Genomic DNA, 6,000 nt, shown 5'->3' with positions numbered 1-6,000 from the left:
CTGTCTCTAACTCTATTTATAGAGTGACTGGTTCAAGTGAGTCATCTGATATATATATATATATATATATATATATATATATATATATATATATATATATATATAATGTTATTAATTAATCAAATAATTAATTAGTTAATGAAACCTATACCAAATGACAAAGTGCCACAACGAAATTAAGGGGTCAAGGTCTAGTACATAATCATACTAAAATATGAATTCATAAATTAAGCATGATAATTAATTGAAGATTCTGTCGGTTTTTGGATTTGAGTCATTTGACGACTAGTATGCAGTTGCAACCACAATTAGCAGTATTCAAAAATACTCATCAGTTTTCTCCATGAATTGCTAAATTGAAGTCGAAAAAATAAAAATACATATGGAAATACTAAATAGAGACAAAAAAAAATCCCTTTTATTTTCTTCTCACAGAATAAATTAGATTAAAGTATAAAAAAACATGCTTATACGTGCATTAATTCCCTCACTACTAAAATACAATCTTTTAGTGACGGATTTTTCCAACGCTAAAAGGTTGTTTCCCATCGGGAAATTGATTCCTAACGAAATTGCCGGCGGACCTGTCGCTAAATTAAATACGACATTCTAAATCGATCCGTCACCAACTAGGCGGAGGCCTTCGTCAATGACGTCGTTGGCCGACGCATTTGGCGATGGCCAACGACGGAATTGATGACGGATTAGTCCGTCGCCAATAAGCGACGACCTAACTTGTCGCCAATTCCGTAGCAAATGAGGGACATATCAATTGGCTACGGCCTATGTCCGTTTCGACATTTAATTTAATTTTAAAACCTGTGGAATACACGAAAATGTAATTACAACATTAAACTAAACAATACACAAATATATAAGCGGCAGTTGCAGGGAGAGAGGGGGGATTTTTCAGACAAATGAGAGGGAGAGCGGCGAGAGATTTTGTGAAAAAAAGGAAGAAATTGAAATGAGAAAGACGAGTGGCCCCTGGACACATATCTTTAATTTAGCGAACGATTACAATCCGTCACTATCTTGACTAAGTGAAACACACCGTCTCACTTAGAACGGTTTAGCGATAGATTGTTTAATTCGTCGATAAACTGTGCTAAGTGAAGCAGTGCGTTTCACTTAGCAGCCAAGTTAGCGACAGATACTAAGATTCGTTGCTAAATTTGATCCAATCTAGCGAAAAATCCGTAGCCAAATTGGTCTAGAAATATGGGATGTCATTTACGTCGTTAATTTTCATTGCAAAAACAGTCTTTTTTATTAGTATGACGTGGCCAGAAAATAATATTAGAACTTAGCAGAATGAATTATAAAGAAGAAAATTGTAATCGCTAATTATTTTTATATACCAATTAGGGCTGAGTTCAAAATTAATTTTTTTCTGAAAAAATATATATTTTTAATTAATTCCAACATTTATTTAAACTAATTAAATGTTGGAGTATCAAAGAAAATTACACTTCCAACATTTATATAGTGAGAAATTCTTAGATAGACTCATTCCAGCACGTCATTCGTGGACTAAGCCTATCATATAATGAAACGTCATTAAAATAATGGTAATCTTGTAAATTCGTTTATTATTTATTTATACATTTGAATAATATATATAGTATATCATTATGAACAGAAGTATAAACTAATTAATATATATGCAATTAAGAAATTAATTTCTTAATTATAAACATGGATACACGACATATGATTATTCTTACTTAAGATGAGTTTAGAAAATTTATTTAAATTGGTCTATCCAAATTAATGTTTTTTTTTTAGTTATTGTCATTCCAGACTCATATCCATTGTTAGAAATAATTAAAGTTACATTATTAGTTGTCATCTGAATTTGAAATTAGTTAGTAGTCTATTATTAATTTTTAGGTTACATTTTTTTACTTATATCTTTTAATTTATTTAGGCCTCATTTGGTTGGGGGTAAGTTCACTAAGGAAGTTAAACTTCCCGAAAAATGGCATATTTTTCTTACTTGGTTCATTTTTGTCAATCTACTTCCCGGGAAGTTGAAGGGTTGAATTCCCTTTAACTAGGGAAATAGACTTCCCTAGCAAAATTTAGGTGAGTTCTACTTTTCTAATTAAGTTAATTAAAATACGGTTATAACACTATATTTAATTAGTTAATTTAGTTATTGAGAGTAATATTGTCTTTATATTTTAATTAATTAAAAATAAAATGCAACTTCCCGAGAAGTTACTAAGTGAACTAAGCAATAAAAATATTGATTTCCTCCACACTAATTTTTTTAGTAATTAACTTTCCGGAAAGTATACTTCCCAAAAATTATACTCTTTTAAACCAAGTGAGACCTTAGATTAAATTTGTTAGAAAAATGCTTATAAAAGACAATGATGTATTAAAGTAAATTAATAAGAATATTAGTATTGCTTTTCATCTCTTTATTGCTCTTAAATTTCAAGATGGTATTAGAGCCAAAAAAAATAGTACCAAAAGTTTGAGAAAAGTGAAATACAAAAAACAAATATAAAAAATGAAATTATATCTCTTTCACATTTAACAGTTTCAATTTTTAATGATGACAATTATCAAGCATGAGTTGTCAAATTATTGACAATCTTGAAATGTTGAATTTATGGCAATTGCAAAAAATCTTTCAAATTTCTCCACTGCCGATAAATCTTCCCATGAATCAATTAAAGATTCACAAAAAAAAGAAAGACAAAAAAAATTCAAAACTAAAATTTATTTATTTTCTACTGTATCAAACTTATTATATTTAAGAGTTATGAAACTATAACTTTATTACTTTCTTCGTCCATAAAAGATAGGGTTATTTTCATTTTAGACATTCCAAATTATATGTTTGTTTTTATTTTTAGAAAGTAATTAATTAGATAAATATTTAAAATACCCTTAATTGAATTAGTTTTAGTCAACTGAATTAAAATAATGGCTTTGATAACAATAATTGATAGTTTTAATATTCAAAGTAATTATATATATATATATATATATATATATATATATATATATATATATATATATATTATGAGTGATTTAAAAGTATAGAAAGTTAGTGTTATTTTAATTTAATATACTAAATTTGTTTATATGTGAATGAAACAAGCTTATTTTTTATGGACGGAGGGAGTATAAATTGGAAAGATGGGAGATGTGCACCAAGAAATGCTATGAAAAAAAAGTGCTCCTACAATGAAAATGATAAAATGTGCATCATAATAAAAATATAATAAAAATAAGTACTTCATCAAAATTGAAGATGAAAAAAATGCTCATAAAATTTTAATTTTATGCAATTTTTAATTAAAGAATTTTTTTAGAAATAATTAAAAATTAATTTATTAGTTGTCATTTGAATTTGAAATTAATCAATAGTTTATCTAAGATATTCCTATTATTTTTAGGTTAAAATCTTTTAGTTATATCTTATAGTTTATTTAGATTTAATTTGTTAGGAAATTGTCTATAAAAGACTATGATGTATTATGGTAAATCAATAAAAATATCAGCGTTCCTTTTCATCTCTTTATTATTCTTAAATTTCAACATCCATATTGCGGTCCCGGTTCATATGTTTTTCTCGAAAGGTCCTTTATCTTTAAGTTTGTTTAATTTGGTCCTTGTGTTTTTATTTTCCTTGTCAAAATGCCCTTTTATGCATGAAATTTGTAGAGTGTATCACACTCTCTATTAAGAGTGTGAAAACAAATAATATAACATTTTAACTTTAATATAAAATATAAAATACAACAAAAAAATTGCATTTAGTTTATAATATTAAAACTCTTGTACTTTGTCTATAAATCAAGATCAAACGCAAATTTTAAATCAAATCAATTAATTATATTATTATAAATTCATATATATTTATAAAAACTTAACTTTTTAATTAACTAAAATTAATTTAATAATTATAATTAGTTTATTAAATTTTAATTTATCTCGAGACTTAATTTTCATTCCAAAATAAAATTTAATCTATAATTTTAGTTCTGCTGCCGTCTTTTTTCTCCTCCACTCTGGCCGGCCACCACATAATTTTTTTAATTTAATTAAATTTCAATTTATTTTGAGATTTATTATTGAACCACATAAATCTCTTGTATTATTTATATTATTATTTTTTAATTAAATTAATAATTTAATATTATTAAATAATTTCGATTTCGTTGTGCATACCAATCTGGTCATGAGCCGACCACAATAATTGGTACCATAACTTTCAACAATTGATATCAATATTACATATTTATCATTTATCACAAGCACAAAAAGCTCCATAAAGATAAATGAAATTGTATTCTTCGATCCAATTCAATTATAAGTATTAATGTTTTCTTTTAATATGCGAACATGCATAAAGTTTACCATTTATGAAAGGCTAAATGATAAAAAAAAAAGACTAAACTTTTTATGAAAATTTCGCAAAAGTTTAAACTTTAAAATTTTATCTAATATGTCATGAAATGCATAATTTTGTTTCAATAATATCCAACTATGTAGTCTTACTCATGTGACACCTACGTGACGCTACTATGGCATGTCACATATCAGCGCCACATAAGTAAAATTATGTAATTGGGTATAATTAAAACAAAATCATGCGGGTCAGAATAAATAGAATAAAATTGAAAAGTTTAGACTTTTGTGAATTTTTAATAAAAGGTTTGGACTTTTTTAATTATTTAGCCTTTATGAAATATCAATTGTTTTCAGAAAAAATTCAAAATGTACTCATCACTTTGGTGGGAGACATTGAAATACATTAATGAACCTCTTTTTTCTTTTTTCTCCATGAACTGAAGCGTATTCCATGCATACAATAATTGATCAGTGTACAAATATAAAGTGACAAATTGACTAATAATCACTTGTGAGTTATGACCTTTGACCTATTTTATAATAAATCTGTTGAGTTTTAAAAACGATCATTAAATCTTCAGAGTTATGTGTGGCGTTCCTCATGGTTCTTCCGTCCAAAAATCTGTTAAATTTGTCAAATATGATGAGCTGTCATTTTTTTTAAATGGACGGTGCCACACAATAGGCACATAAAAATCTAAATACCCCATGTACTTTTAAATTCAATTAAAAAAAAAACCAACCCAATTCAACCAAATTCAAACACAATCAAACCACTCACTTAACCCATAATCGTCACCCACCGCCACCACTTATTTCCACAAGTCAATTCACCATCCGTCGAGGAGCAACTCCTCTTCTAGTCCCCGCCTGAGGAGGATTGCTCCTCCTCTGACCATTTGAGGAGACAGCCGGTTTGAAAGTGAAGAAGACCGTTGGTCGAAAATAACTGGCAGTGGTGGACCGACGGCTGTTGGTGGCAGTTAGAGATTGGTGGATGGTTTGGTTGGATTGAGAGTGTTTGAGTTTTGATTTTCTTTAAAAAAAATTTACTTTTTAATTAAATTTGAATAGTTTTAGGGATTTTTTGGTGTTTTAGAATTTTAAGATATTTTAATAATGTGGCAGCAGATGTAGCGCTGTCAAATTCTTTTTTTAGAATGACAGCTCATCATATTTGATCAAGTTAACAAATTTTTTAGACAAAATGACCATGATAAGCGCCGCCATAAAACTCGGGAGTTTACTGATTGTTGTTGAAATTCAAGGGGTAACCTGTAAGATAGGTCAAAAGTCAGGATCTATGGGTATTAGCCCGACAAATTTATAATCGAGAAGTTTGAGTTATTTTAAGGCAAAATGAATTATATTCGTGATTTCACATTTTGTATCAATTATATTCGAGCACCTAATAAAAAAAATACAATTGATAAAAATAAAATCCATTATAGTCATTTGACTAATTTTAATGATAAATTAGTTTACAACCAGAGTAAAATTTCATAAATTTAAAAAATCACATCTGATTTTTGTCAATAATTATTGTCATACTTGGTGTATATTTTTGAATATTAAAAAATGGGTGTCCACATGCATACCCTGAAGATATTGTAAGTGGATTTGAAT

This window comes from Mercurialis annua, linkage group LG3, assembly GCF_937616625.2.
Source record: "Mercurialis annua linkage group LG3, ddMerAnnu1.2, whole genome shotgun sequence".
NCBI lineage: Eukaryota > Viridiplantae > Streptophyta > Magnoliopsida > Malpighiales > Euphorbiaceae > Mercurialis > Mercurialis annua.
The sequence above is the reverse complement of the archived record's forward strand: the minus strand, read 5'-3'. Positions refer to the sequence as shown.